Source organism: Ambystoma mexicanum, chromosome 11, assembly GCF_040938575.1.
Source record: "Ambystoma mexicanum isolate Mex_15411 chromosome 11, UKY_AmexF1_1, whole genome shotgun sequence".
NCBI classification, from domain to species: Eukaryota; Metazoa; Chordata; class Amphibia; order Caudata; family Ambystomatidae; genus Ambystoma; species Ambystoma mexicanum.
This window is the reverse complement of record NC_090934.1, coordinates 17,527,008-17,543,072: the sequence shown is the minus strand read 5'-3', so window position 1 is coordinate 17,543,072 and position 16,065 is coordinate 17,527,008. Positions and strand designations below refer to the sequence as shown.

Here is a 16,065-nt window from a genome sequence, read left to right as displayed (position 1 = left end):
GATTCACAGTGACACGTATTCAAATAAACTCTTACACTCAAGGTTTCTTGATTAAACACTTACTAATTTATTTATCAGGTCAGTTAGAGTAAGCCTTCTTCAGAAGGGAGCAATATAAAACAACACACAAATATACATCAAAATACACACTCTTAACTTTCTAAATCAGTAAGTACCCTTTTGGGATGGGAGAGGACAGAAGAGTCATTCAGGGAGCCAGGCTAGCCAATGTTAAGTTAGCAAAAGTCAAGGTGAACTGAAGCACTTCTTGCAGGTAAGTAAAAGTCTTGCACAATGTTTTAGAAGTAGGGCCACAGGCTGATTAGGCTTGTGAGGTAAAGAAGATGTTGGCAACTCTACAGTTGCAACCAAGACATGTCTCCAACAAGGACAAGCAAGGTGGCATATAACAAGAGGTAAGTTCTCTCAGACGTTACAGTACCTTTAGGTTGAAGAAAAGTGTAGCAGATGGCTTCTGTTCCTGTACAGTTCTGCAGATCCTACTATTCCTGTGGTTCAGTGGTGGGGACAAGAGGGAGGACTTCTAGGTGCTCCTGCACTGCAATGGGAGAGTCACCGAAAGCAAACCGGCAATCTTCAAATAAGTGGCACTTTGGTGTTTCAGCTCCGCGCGTCTACCACAAATAGCAACATTGCGGTTTCTGGTCGTCGAGATGGGTTTTCCTTGCATCTGGGGCCCTGCACTCTGTTGAGGGGCGGTGGGGGGGGGGCAATCATGCTCGGTCAGTCCAGCTTCCTGGAAGTACGGAGGATCCTCCTGGAGCTCTTAGCCAGCTTTAAAGCAACACACCCGATCTGGTGTTCCTCTCCCTGGCTATTCGGTTCCAGCAGCAACTGCAGTGGTAATTCAACCAGCTCCGAGAGGATGTCCAGATGACTTACTTTGGAGTTGATTGGTCCCACCAACTCAAAGGGAGAAGTTGTCCTTGTAGGGGCTTTTATGTCGATACGAATTTGGACTTTCAGCACAGCAGCAGGGCTTCACTGGGAAAACCAGCGGTCCAGGAGTTGCAGCAGGCATCCTCTTCAAGTTCTTCGGATTCCTTCGTCCAGTGGTCGACTCTGCCTTCCAAGCCAAAAAGCCTCGCCTTTTATGCAGGTTTCTCCCATTCATTTCAGCCCAGCTGTCAGTCACCCAGGTTAAAAATTCAAGTCCTCAAAATCCAGCAAAGTTGCTGGGGGTCTCCAAGGTAGAGAGGAATTAGCACATTTCTGAGAATTCTCCCTAACACATGCACAGCCTAGGCTGTCAATCACACAACAGGGTGGCTGTCTTGAAAGGACAGCAGCCAGCCAATCAGGACTGGTTGCATTCAGGCACTACTAAGGACAGGGGAGTTTCGGGAACCTCCCTCATATCCTGCCTTTCCAGACACACTGGAACCAGAGGGGGCTTCTCTGCGACAATCCACATTCCTCCAGGGGTTTGGAAGTTGCTGGAAGATTCTGGGAGGCTGGCTTGCCCCAATTGGACAGCCACCTCTAGGTTTGAATGTTACAGAGTATCCTTACTGGAGGGCAGGGGTCGCAGCAGCCCCTTTTCTGGATGTAAGGAGATGAGCTGGACCAAGGAACGAGGTCGAACACTGGAACTGACAAGATCCAAAGAAGATGACCGAGGGATGCCAGAGAACTGCTGCAGTGACCAGTACTGGCCCAGTAAGAACCCACACACTGCCAACCTCAACCTTGTACTCGATAGGAAAGACCTCTGCGAGATGCCTTCCTCCCTATGACTGGTGAGACCTGTCCTGCTCGGCTTTTTCAATCTGTTTTTCTATCACTGGAGCGTTAACTGCAAGGCCCGAAACCAGACCTCCACTGATTCAAGGACTTCCGGCTGGCCAAACAGCTGGTACTCATCATGGGAATCTTCAAGGCTCTGCTGGAACACACCATGAGACGTTCTTGCAGGATGACCAAAGTTCGTTCGCCGGTTGCCTCCTGACCCTATACAGATGACCCTGCACAGTGACAACAACGCTGAGTCTGCTGATGAGCAGATGTGAAACCAGAGGTTGTCCCGGATTGGAAAACTACTGGCTGTTGGAATGCGGCAGATACTCATCATTGATGGTCAAGTGATCACAGTTCAAGAGTGTTTAATGAACATTTCTCAGGATTGTGGAAAACGCTTATCTAACCGTAAATCTATGATGAGAGCAAGCTACGACCATCAAATGATGCTAATACAGTCCGTGTGAAGACTAGTCAAAGAAAAAGGGTCAATACTAAAAATAACTATTGCCAATCCTTACTACTAGGCTACAAAATAGTGTGGGATAATGTTCACAAAAAGAATGAAGAGTTCACAAAATGATAAGTTAGGATGTGTAGGCCGGGGCTTCCTTTCACCAGGTTTTTAGCACGGGACAAAGCAGGACTTGCGCACAGCACAGTCCTGGGCTTCTACGGCATGGGTTGATATTCCCGTCGGGCGATTTACTCTTCACCCTGGATCCCCCTCTTCCGGGCTCAGATTCCCCAACATTACCAATTAGTCCCCCTCAGCCCGTCTCAGACCAATTTGTTCACAATTAATCCCCCTGTTCCTGCTCAGACCAATTTCAACAACAGTATCTTCCTGGGTGATCTTTGCTATTCACCCCTGCATCCCCCTCTGCTGGGCTTAGATCCCCTTTTACACAATCAGCCCCCCTCTTCCGAGCTCAGACCAACTTCAACACGTAGGCGATCGAAGACTTTAGAATGTGCATGGGATTCCACTCAACACGATGCAGGACCACCAAGATTCATCGTTTTAGTAATCTTTTACACGTTCTGGGGTACCAAAACCGAGACCTTCGAGTGAGCACCCGTGTGGCGCCGGACCTCTCTTCTGGTACTGTTCTTGGTTTCTTAAAGTTCAAATCGTACACAAGTTCTTTGCTCATACAATGTCGCTGCTTGCAACCTTGAGCATCACACAGCCTGTCTTGCTATCAGCTTCTCCCGACTCACCGGCTGTTCTGAGCTCGTTGTCTTCATTTTGTTGTCGAAGTCAAGAACAGTACCACAGTGGCAATAACTTCACCCCGCCTTGGCCATCAATGCGTAAGTGCCCCGTGTACCTTCGACAAACGCTGAATTTTCGTCAACTGGTATTCCTGGTCTTATGTTTTTTTTCCTTGAGGTTTCCAGAAAGTTAAAATCCTTTCTTGAAAAGGTTAAGGGCGATTCCCTCCTTGTCGTCCGCTCTTGTTTTAGCCGCCTTTCTCATCTATTTAAACTGCCATCCGGGAATAGCTTCTTCCTCGTGCATTTGTCCTCGCTCAGACAGTGCTTTCGTGCTCTGTCTTTTATCCATGTGAGGAAGTGTGATGGAAATCTGTTGTGTGTAATTGGCAGTAATTGACCGACTCTACCTGACCCTTGTGTTGGGACATGTCAGGTCCCTACAGGCTCTAGTGTTAGTCAGTTGTTGCTCAAGATTAACTGCCTGTGAGAAAGTGTTTGTGTTGCAAAAAGGGGTGGTTGAGTTTCTAGATATCCTATCTGGTAGGATGGGATAAAGGGTGTTATAAGGAAGGGGATACCGTGTCCCACCCATCAGTGTCCCACTTCCAATCCCGAGGACCCCCCCAATCGGGTGATCTTCCCGCACAGGTCGACCCCCAGGAGCTGGTTCCAATACGATGGCTGTGTCCTGGCTGCATGAACGGAAGATCCCTGGGGACTAGCAAGTGAGACACCTTCCGTGGGCCTGTACTTGCTTCCAGCTCCAAATGTGGATAAAATGAGGACTCCTGCAGATCTATGTTGAGGCCAGGACTCCTGCAAAGAAAACCAGTCCACTGATGACTTGAGGATGACATCTGCAGTGAATCAGCATCCACTCCAGTGATTGGCCTGGTGAAGCGCTGTCCTCTGCCTCATCTCCAAAGACTCTTGTTGGTGCTACAGACTAGTGGGACCAATAAGTCTCAATGCCTACTCGAGGTTGCATGCACAAAGAGCCATCAAAAGTGTCCCTGGACTGCCTGGTGGACTGTCCAGCTCCCTCGTGGGCAACTTTGCTGTGGCCCGTGCCATTCCGTGTTAAGCTTCGGAACTTCAGTGGTCGCCAGCTTGTGCCATAACTCGCCTTGTCCTGAAATGTTAGATTCAAAGAAGGCAGAGTTGGAGCTGGTTCTGTGACTGCGCCTGTAAGATCGCCTGTCGCCACCTGCAAGAGGTCACCGGAACTCATCATCATCCATCCACTGAAGTGTCCCGAAGTGGTCTACTTCTCAACAGCCTATATTCTTCATCGTTCTGGTGCTGCACCTTGCAGTTGGACCAGACTGAAAGAAGCACGCAAACCTGCAAACCCTGGCCAGCATTCACACGAGCAAAGGATTGAAGATCATGTTCCCTGACGATCCACAGTGTGACCTGGGAAAATCGGAGTAAGGTGGTAAGTAAACTTTACATGTCCCCCCTGCCCTCTATTAACACTGGTTGAAAAGCTGCTTGTCCCCCAACTTCCTCGGTTTACCTTTGGCCGTCGAACCTGGGTTAAGTATCATAACCCTGGGCTAGTTTTGGAATTGGGATAGAAAAGAGTACTTACCTGTCTTTGGACCTAACTTTTAAATAGTTTGGAACTGTTTTAAGTCACCACCACAAGCACAATGAATCCTTTGTGAGAATATTTTTCCCTGAGAACGCTGTACTGGAAGGTTTTGGGTACTAGATCTCGTACGTCTCAGGGATGGACTTCTTAGGTAAAAGGGAATTGGGATTATATTGGTTCCATTACTTTTATCTGCATCCGATTACTTACCTTGTTAATTATTGATTTATACATGGTAAGTGAACCTACTGGTGAATGTATATATTTGTGATATATGGTTTTGTGCGATCATACTACCTGCTAGATTTCTTAGTGTGTTCTTAATGGCATAATAAATAACCGTATTTGTATACATTGACTGTTTAAACTGAAGTAGAGTGTGTTGTTCTGTGTGAACTCTCTGAGGCCCAGGCCACACTCACAATCTCTCAAGGCTAAGCCTTCACTGCTCTTGCACGTCTACCTTAATTTGGTTTTGGCTAAACTCTAAGATTACCTCTTCACCCTTGCACCTAGAATCACTGGTGTACAGGAGCGTTCTAAAAGTCATATAATAAATCATAACTAGGATGGCCACCCTAAAATCTCTCTCATAGGGTTGATTTTAGAAATCCATTTAAATAAATTGCCCGAAACAAAGGAAGCCCTAATACAGAATGGCCAGCACAGGACTTACATTGATAACCCAATGGCTACACAAAAAGGTACACTGGACTACCATGCAGTAAAAGGACTTGCACGCTGTGGTGACACCAACAGTTTAATTAGAGTTGCCACAACCTACTCCCAGAAACCAATGTTGGGGTGCGATCTAATCGCCAAAAGGGAAGAAATTGGGTGTTTGAGAGATACCTTTGGGACTGGGAGACTTGTGGGTGACCCAGGACTACAGAACTTAGGTGAAGGGAAAAGCAGTTGCAAGGGTAGGGGGACTTCACGAGAAGTCCCTCTGGCCACCAAACATAAGTAAGGGATCCAGATAATGATGAGGGAAAAAAGCAAAACAATGAGGGGCCATATAAATTGGCCCTAGAATCCCAACAAATAGGAATTCTGTCGTAACACCCACCCTGGACATGTCCCTCTGCTACTTGGGCCCATAGCGAGGCTCATTCAGGTTGCTAGGCAACCACCACGCTCCTTGAGCCAATCCGCATCACCGGCAGGCAGAAGCTGGCTGCGGAGGAAGGCCAGGAGAAAGGCCCCGTTTTGCCTGCTATTTGCCGCACTGTGCCGCCTAGAGACCCTGAACATATCCATCAAAGGTGAGCACCGCTTGACATTTTACCTATAAACCATGCTGGTTTGAGGCATTGCTGTAGAGTGCCTGCGCCCAAGCATGGCCTGTAAATAACGAAATCAGCACAGGTTACCCCCAGCTTTCTGCACATAGCGTGCTCCCAGTACAGCGATCCACCTTCTAACCCACTGTATGCCCTGTAATACGTGTTACGCAAGTAACTTGCCACCTTGAGGCCAGTGCCCGCATCAGCCTTGCCGCTAACCACAGTGTCACCACCCACGACCTGCTAATTCATAGACCTCCCGGTCCTCTTGGCACCTTCGAGGAAGATATGCAAAACCTACTCGCACATATCCTTAAATTATCCTCACAAGTTCTCCTTTTAGGGGATCTTCTTAATAAAGGTTTCAACGACCAACCAGACAAAAACGCATCTGATATAGCCAACATAATTAGCTCATTAGGACTATCTCAAAAAGTAAACAAACCTACCCACCAAAAGGGGAGAATCACTGGATAGCAGACTACAACTGCTCAGCTACCATTTCTTCCATCCTGCCTCTTTCATTGACAGATCACTCACTGGTGTCTTTCCACCTTTCCATTAAAAGACCCACACCTCCAACTCCCCCTCTAGCGCCACCATGTATTCTTAACGCTGAAAATCTTGATCCGAGCACTCTAGTCCATGAATATAATAACATTATCCTCACCACTCTGGATAAGATTGCCCCCTTTAAATTAAGAGCCAGCAAACCAAGAGCCCACCTTAACAAATGGTTTACGCCACAACTCAAAGACCTTTGCACCTTGTAGAGAAAGAGTGAAACCAATTGGAGACTTTGCCCCTCTATCAAGAATAAAACTAAACTAACTTCACTCTCCTCGCAGTACAAGAAGAAACTTTGCCGAGCCGAACGTAATTCTTACAATGAGCGTATTGCTAAATCAAACTCCAGTATGAAAGAACTTTTCTCTATTCTAAAAGAATTAGAATCTCCAATAGCGATACCTGATATCTGCACGAAAGACAAAACCTGGTGTGCAGACATCCAACAGGCGCTAGATAACAAAAATAACATGCTCCAAAACAAAATTCAGCAGAAAAAAGAAGCAATAAATCTACAGTGCATGTCCAAAAACCCTCTGCCTTGCGCATCACTGACAGTACACAATAATACATTCCATTTTTCTAAAATGTCTATTCTGGAAGTAGAAAAAATAATCCTGTCACTTAAGCCCTCCAACTGCAAAGGCGACATTTGTCCAGCACAACTTATAAAAGATGCTGCTAGAGAATTATCTCCATTCATTACTAAACTAATCAATGCCTCCTTCGCATCAGGCACTATCCCGGCTAATCTTAAACAATCTTGGGTGCTCCCTCTCTTCAAGAAACAGACACTAGATCCCCCCCCCCATCCCGACCAATTACCTTCCCATCACTACGGTTCCATTTCTACTTAAAATATTGAAATATTGGAAAAAAAGCTGCCTATAATCAAATTCAACAACATCTTGAACGGTACAAACTCCTAGGCAATAGACAATCTGGCTTCCGCCCACTATACGGAAAGGCAACAGCCTTAATTGATTTAAAATCACAAATAAACGAGCTGAGAGACAAAGTAAGGACAGTACTTCTGCTCTTACTTGATCTCTCAGCCGCATTTGATCTGGTCGATCATAAGGTCCTCTGCCGACACCTAGACTCAGCTGCCCACTTCTCCCAGGAAGCTATCCGATGGATTTAATCCTTCCTGAGCGAGAGAACGATGAGTTTTCTCCCCATCGGCAGCCACTGACCCGACCCCTATTCAGTGCGGTGTTCCGCAGGGCTCCTGTGTCTCGCCAACACTCTACAATATTTTCACCAAGCCCCTGTTTGATGATCTGGACCTTCTGGGTGTCACCTACCCGAACTATGCAGACGACACTCAGATTATCCTCCCGCTTTCTGGGGATCACAGTAAGGACACAGAGTTGGTGAACAAGGTATATCTTATCATCCAAGCATGGATGGCCACTCATGGCCTGTGTGTTGAACAATGATAAGACTGAGCTGTTGATTTTGGGTTCAGAGGCCAACATCAAAAAGCTAGGACTGGAGTTTGCCTCATTTAATATCGACGGGAATATTATCAAACTCTCCAAGGAGGTAAAAACCCTTGGTTTCTATTTGGATTCCACACTGACTTTTGACAAACAATTAAAATCCCTAAATACATCCACGGCTCACACCTGCAAGTTGCTAAGAGCAGGTAAACCCTTCCTCTCGGAGGATAGTTGTCAGATTCTGGCCAGAGCCTTAATACTCTCCAGAATGGACTATTGTAACGCCCTTTACAGTGGGGCCAATGAAACTACTATTCGGAAGCTCCAGATATTACAAAACAATGCCTTAAGAGCAGCCCTAGGTACTAATAAAAGAACTCATATTTCATCCCTCAGACGCCAACATAAATGGCTATCCACAGGCAACAAAATTCAGCTTAAGACGCTGTCTTTGACCCACAAAGCCCTTAATGCTGCCCCTAGTTACCTGTCAGACAAATTCCAAAGAAGAATCTCTACCAGGCCAACTAGAGCTGGCAACACCAACTGCCTGGCTATACCTTGATTTAGACTCACCACTATCGGTGGCAACAGTTTCCCTGTAAAGGCAGCGAAACTATGGAATACTATTCCTCTAGACCTGCGTAGGGACCAACCTTTCCTATCCTTCAGGAAAAATGCTATCAAACATATATCTCGACAGATCCATAGTCTCCTACCCCTGTTGGCCGTTCACCCATTATCTTTTACATAACGGCATGCTACCTTTGAAATACAAGTGGAATCCGCTCCATTAGTGAGTCTATTGCTACATAGTAGTGGAACATTTTGCAATTGTATATTTGAACATTGTCTACTGTTGAAATTTATAGCCATTTATGTCTCTACTCTACCTATGAGTCTGAGGGCTCCACAGAGCAAATCATCCTTAAATTGTATATTTGTACATTAGATATTATTGTAGCTATATAGCTTCCTATTTGCAGTCGGAACTGTGCTCTATCTACTGTAACTGCCATTATATTTGCCCATCTCCACATATTGTATAACTATATAAGCTTTGCATCTGCATATTGTTGCGCCCTATTACCTCTGGGTCTGGCGCGCGTAATTAAGTGAATAAACAAACCAAGATTGCTGTACTACGTCGACCAATACATCCAAGTTACCCTCTAGGGCCCCCCTGCCACGCCTGAACATTTTGGCCTGAACTTTGGGATTTAGTTTCCAACACTTACTTTACCTAGACTTGCATATTTCGCCTCAGTAGATATGTGGGGATACCACAAGATGAACTGCCGGTATTACAGATAGAATGGGAAACCGAGACGTTCAGATACTTAGAGATAGATGTATACCACAGGGTGGAGGTTGGAGGTTGAACATAAGCAAAACACAGAGAAGGCGGTTACTAAAATTGGGAATTGTATGGGGTTTTGGGCCAAACTCCCTTTGACAATAATGGGGAGGGTGGCAGTGGTAGAAATGGTGGTGCTGCCCAGGTTACTACACTACTTTGCGAACATACCGTACACGATACCCAAACAATTCTTTGCCAATGTCCAGAGCATGTGTAGAGGGTTCATATGGCACAATTCCATGAATAGAATAGCATTATGGAAACTACAGAACCCATACGAACAGGGAGACATTAGGCTTCCCAATTTTGAAATAAATTACTTGGCTAGTCAATTAAAGTATGTAGCAAGGTGGCTGTCAGGAGACCCTACACCGGAGTCCAGACTGTTGGGGTTGGGATGCGATCCGTTTTTTCTGAATGAATGGATCTGGCTGCCAATATCGCAACGGGTCATTGAAACAAGAATGTTAGATCTGGGTTGGAAAATGTGGTGGAGAGCCTGCCAGGTCATGGGGAGCCTGCTCCCGTGCTCCCGCCAGATGCCTTTAGTGGCACTGAACAGGGTTGAAGAGCAGATGAGGATGATAGTCAGGAAGGATTGGTAGCCGATGGGTATAGCAACCCTTGGGGATGTGTGGCAAGAGGGGAAGGTGGTGGAGTTTGACACACTGAGGGGAGACATGGGTCTGCATGAAGGACAATATATTACGTACACTAGGTCGGTGAGGATGATAAGAGATGCTTGGTCGGAGACAGTGTTGACCCAACAGCCCGAAAGGGGTCATAGAAACCTTTGATGATGCATCAGACGGGGTCACAAGGTCTCCCGGATATATGAACTACTGATTCCGAAGGTTGGGAAAGAGGTGACCGAGTTGAGGCGAGATTGGGAGGAGAAGCTGGTGAACCAATGGGGGACGGGTTGTGGGGGAGGGTCCAGGGGCACCACAAGAAAGTGTCAAGGAATGTGAGGTGAGAACAAATTCAGCTATATGTTACCCATAGAGCATATATGACTCCCAAGAAGATAGCTACGTTTAAAAATGCGGGTATACAATCTTGTCCTAAGTGTGGCGAAGTGGACGCAGGATTGTTACATATGTTCTGGCATTTCCCGAAATAAGAAGATTCTGGGGGGAGATAGCCCACCTCATGGCGGAGAAGGGGATACATCTGGATGTGGGCTCCTTGCTGGCGTGCATGGTAGGAGGGTTTCCCAGGCTGCGTAGACTGAAACACGTGAGCAAACTCAAAGACCTGGCTTATATACTGGCTAAATGTAAAATAGCTATGAACTGGAAAGCAAGCAGAAGACCTAAAGTGGAAGTCTGGTGGTAGGATCTTCAAAAGTGGGCGGAGCTGAACCTGTGGTGTGCACTGAAACAATTAACAGGGGCGGGAGGAAGAAGCATATACGTGGATAGCCTGTAGGCAATTAGTAGCTACATTGTCTGGGTCGACAGACAGTCCCGGAGGAGTGAGAGGGGGCAGAAGGAGGAGTACCCTCTGAAGTGGAAGAGAAAGGTGGTGATGAGGAGTAGGCTTGAGAGGAAGGACAGGGGGGGCGGAGGAAACAACTAGAAATTGCACATGAGAATTGAAATGCATAATTGATGTAACAATGTATGTTTTTTTCAAGTTGAAATCGATAAAATGTTTTTAAAAAAAGAAAAAACACTTTACCTAGACTCTTTGGATGCCAAATTGGAACTGATCATACCTAGCATATTTGTCTGCACCTAGCTCTACTGCCATATGATCTTGCCTCTCTTAAGTTATCGTGCACAATGTACGACGCATAACTTGTACGATATTGCACCACATTGACTATGTATTTCTAATTCTGCTGTGGATGTACTTACACCATTTAAGCCAATGTCTTGTATACTTTATACTCTGCCACAGCTTGCATGTTACTGCCCCCACATTATTTCAGTCTTTCTAACCCAACAGTGTGTCTCATTCAACCAATTGTAGGTCACTTTACTTGCTGTACGTCCACTGCTAGCTTAATCCCCCCCTATGACTCAAATTGTACCCACCTAGGCATGATCGATCACCCGACTGCCTAATTGTATGACCCACTGATGATCACCAATTACCTGAACCACACTAATCTAGGCCTGTCGACCCATTACCTGAACTGCTCCGGCCCACACTTGCTGCCTAGCCCACTACTGATTACTGTATCAGCTTTTGTATGACGATTACCGTTTTTGCTTGATCTGAATCAGCCTGTGCCTGATGGGTAAACTTACTGCTCTGTATTATACCAGCCTAGGCTAGACTACCAGCACATCGCATTGCTCACCTGCTCACGCGCAGTACTATCGCCACTCCTTATTGAGCCCAACCCACTGTAATTAAGCAACCTGAGTGACTAACAAATTATGTTCCCTAAGAACCTCCAGCTGTCCTTACCATCTCGGACTATAGCAATAATTATCCTGCAGTTACAGCCTCCACTATGACCTACGCCAGGTGCTCCCCCTGCCCGTTATCGGCTAGAAACTACAGACTCAGGGCTAGACTACCTCGCCTATATGAGCCTCTGTGCAGGAAGACTATGATGCCATAAATACAATGAAAACTCCTCTGGGATTGAATCTACACTCAACCCAGATATTAAGACGTCATTGAACCTTAACTCCTGCACCCCACACACCTCATAAGACTAAAATTAACTCCACTACAACTAAACTCTGGCTCAACATATCACAGGATCCTAAAAACTTGACTTCAATTTCTGGTGCTCTTGTAAAAGCTAGGTCACTAGTGGCACATGCTACAGAAATAGCAGATCTGATCTCCACAGAGGACCTTGATATCCTAGCCGTCACTGAGTCATGGCTGCATAATGCAGCTGGCCCAGCCCTCACGCTATCAGTACCCGAATACTATCAAATATTTGGAGCAGATGGAACGAATGCCAAAGGAGGTGGATTAGCCCTCATAGCTAAATCTGACCTTGCCATTAGAAGTTCACCGTCACCCCCAATCAAATCTTGCGAAATGCTTACTGCCAACTGCCGCGCCCCAAGCATGTATCTACTTTATAGACCACCAGGTCTGAATGAAGTGAAAACGCTTAGTTTCTACCTTAATTCCACCCTAACCGTTGGTAAACAGGTACATTCCTCGGCATCCTCATCTGCCTATATATGCAAGCTAATCAGGGCTTGCAGGCCATTTCTATCCAATCCTAGCTGTATTATCCTCGCAAATGCATTAATACTATCAAAATTAGATCACTGCAATGCCCTATATCTAGGTGCCAACAAGTACATCCTAGATAAAAGCCCCATTTTACAGAACAATGCGCTAAGAACTGCTCTGAGCATACCTAATAGAGAACATATTTCAGAAATCAAAAGAGAACACCACTGGCTGAAGATAAATGACACAATCCTGCTCAAAACAGTCTCCCTCACCTTCAAGTGCCTAAACAATGCACCACCGCCTTACTTAATGGAGAGAAGTGTAAGACAAACTTCCACCCACCCCTCTAGAGCGGCTAGTGCTCTCTGTCTGAACATACCCAGATTCAAGCTCCAAAAATCTGAAGGAAACAGTTTGCCAGTGAAAGCAGCCCAGTCCTGGAGGCAATACCCATCTCTCTCAGAGCTGACCAATCCCTCTACAACTTTAGACGCAATACTGTGAATTGGTTGCGATCCAATGACATCTGACCTCTTCTCACTGTGCACAGATCTGTAATTCTCTCACACACCGGATATCCGTTGCCTGAACTATGTGCTGTATTTATACTTGCTTTCTGGCTACCTACTGTACGTCATTGTTACTCAACTTCAGATTATTCTCTGTTCACCTTCTTTATTTATGTAACTTTGATAACTTTCCTGACTATGTAACCTAAGCTTTCAGTATCCTTGTACTGTCGTTGTGCCCAGTTACCTCCGTGTTTGGTGTGCCTTACAAATTAAAAAAACAAACAAACAAACTCAAAACCCACCCCAGGCAGGTCCCTCTGCTACTCAACCCTCCCACCCTTGGCATGTCTCACTGCTACTCAGCCATCACCGTGGGCATGTCCCTCTGCTATTCAACCCCCACCCTAGGCCTGTCCCTGTGCTATTCAACCCCCACCCTGGGCCTCTCCCTCTGCTACTCAACTCCCACCCTGGGCATGTCTCCCTGCTATTCCACTCCCACCCTGCGCCTGTCTCTCTGCTACTCAACCCCCACCCTGGGCATGCCCCTCTGCTACTCAACCCCCACCTTGGGCATGCCCCTCTGCTATTCAACCATCACCGTGGGCCTATCCTTCTGCTACTCAACCATCACCATGGGCCTATTCCTCTGCTACTCAGCCCCCACCGTAGGCATGTCCCTCTGCTATTCAACCATCACCGTGGGCCTATCCTTCTGCTTCTCAACCCCCACCATGGGCCTGTCCCTCTGCTTCTCAACCCCAACCCTGGGCCTGTCCCTCTGCTTCTCAACCTCCACCCTGGGCCTGTCCCTCTGCTTCTCAACCTCCACCCTGGGCCTGTCCCTCTGCTTCTCAACCTCCACCCTGGGCCTGTCCCTCTGCTTCTCAACCCCCACCCTGGGCCTGTCCCTCTGATACTCAACCCCCACCCTGAGCATGTCCCTCTGCTACTCCACCCCCACCCTGAGCATGTCCCTCTGCTACTCCACCCCCACCCTGAGCATGTCCCTCTGCTACTCAACCCTCCCACCCTTGGCATATCTCACTGCTACTCAGCCATTACCGTGGGCATGTCCCTCTGCTATTCAACCCCCACCCTGGGCCTGTCCCTGTGCTATTCAACCCCCACCCTGGGCCTCTCCCTCTGCTACTCAACTCCCACCCTGGGCATGTCTCCCTGCTATTCCACTCCCACCCTGGGCCTGTCCCTCTGCTACTCAACCCCCACCCTGGGCATGCCCCTCTGCTACTCAACCCCCACCTTGGGCATGCCCCTCTGCTATTCAACCATCACCGTGGGCCTATCCTTCTGCTACTCAACCATCACCATGGGCCTATTCCTCTGCTACTCAGCCCCCACCGTAGGCATGTCCCTCTGCTATTCAACCATCACCCTGGGCCTATCCCTCTGCTTCTCAACCCCCACCCTGGGCCTGTCCCTCTGCTTCTCAACCCCCACCCTGGGCCTGTCCCTCTGCTTCTCAACCTCCACCCTGGGCCTGTCCCTCTGCTTCTCAACCTCCACCCTGGGCCTGTCCCTCTGCTTCTCAACCTCCACCCTGGGCCTGTCCCTCTGCTTCTCAACCCCCACCCTGGGCATGTCCCTCTGCTACTCCACCCCCACCCTGAGCATGTCCCTCTGCTACTCCACCCCCACCCTGAGCATGTCCCTCTGCTACTCCACCCCCACCCTGAGCATGTTCCTCTGCTACTCCACCCTCATCACGGGCATGTCGCTCTGCTACGCAGCCCTCACCCTTGGCATATCCCTATGCTACTCATCCCCCACCCTGGGCCTGTCCAGCTGCTACTCAACCCTCACCCTGGGCTTGTCCATCTGCTACTCAACCCCCACCCAGGGCATGTCCCTCTGCTACTCAACCCCCAGCTGAGACAAGTCCCTCTGCTACTCAACCCCCACCCTGGGCATGCCTCTCTGCTACCTCCACCCTGAGCATGCCCCTCTGCTACTCAACCCCCACCCTGGGCATGCTCCTCTGCTACTCAACCCCCCACCCTGGGCATGCTCCTCTGCTACTCAACCCCCACCCAGGGCCTGTCCCTCTGCTACTCAACCCCCACCCAGGGCCTGTCCCTCTGCTACTCAACCCCCACCCTGGACATGCCCCTCTGCTACCCAACCCCCACCCTGGACATGCCCCTCTGCTACCCAACCCCCACCCTGGCATGCCCCTTTGCTACACAAACCCCACCCTGGCATGCCCCTCTGCTACTCAACCCCCACCCTGGGCTTGTCCATCTGGTACTCAACCCCCACCCTGGGCATGCCCCTCTGCTACACAAACCCGACCCTGGGCATGCCCCTCTGCTGCTCAACCCCCACCGGGGCATGCCCCTCTGCTACTCAACCCACACCCTGGGCATGCCCCTCTGCTACTCAACCCACACCCTGGACATGTCCCACTGCTACTCAACCCCCACCCTGGGCCTGTCCCTCTGCTTCTCAACCCCCACCCTGGGCCTGTCCCTCTGCTTCTCAACCTCCACCCTGGGCCTGTCCCTCTGCTTCTCAACCTCCACCCTGGGCCTGTCCCTCTGCTTCTCAACCTCCACACTGGGCCTGTCCCTCTGCTTCTCAACCCCCACCCTGGGCCTGTCCCTCTGATACTCAACCCCCACCCTGGGCATGTCCCTCTGCTACTCCACCCCCACCCTGAGCATGTCCCTCTGCTACTCCACCCCCACCCTGAACATGTCCCTCTGCTACTCAACCCTCCCACCCTTGGCATGTCTCACTGCTACTCAGCCATCACCGTGGGCATGTCCCTCTGCTATTCAACCCCCACCCTGGGCCTGTCCCTGTGCTATTCAACCCCCACCCTGGGCCTCTCCCTCTGCTACTCAACTCCCACCCTGGGCATGTCTCCCTGCTATTCCACTCCCACCCTGGGCCTGTCCCTCTGCTACTCAACCCCCACCCTGGGCATGCCCCTCTGCTACTCAACCCCCACCTTGGGCATGCCCCTCTGCTATTCAACCATCACCGTGGGCCTATCCTTCTGCTACTCAACCATCACCATGGGCCTATTCCTCTGCTACTCAGCCCCCACCGTAGGCATGTCCCTCTGCTATTCAACCATCACCCTGGGCCTATCCTTCTGCTTCTCAACCCCCACCCTGGGCCTGTCCCTCTGCTT

General features: G+C 48.8%; 1 protein-coding gene across 2 annotated transcripts in view; it reads right to left on the bottom strand.

Annotated features, from left to right (window-relative positions):
- The window catches only part of PPIE (peptidylprolyl isomerase E), a 247,697-nt gene that overhangs the window by 81,942 nt on the left and 149,690 nt on the right, over window positions 1-16,065 (bottom strand). The window lies entirely within an intron of this gene.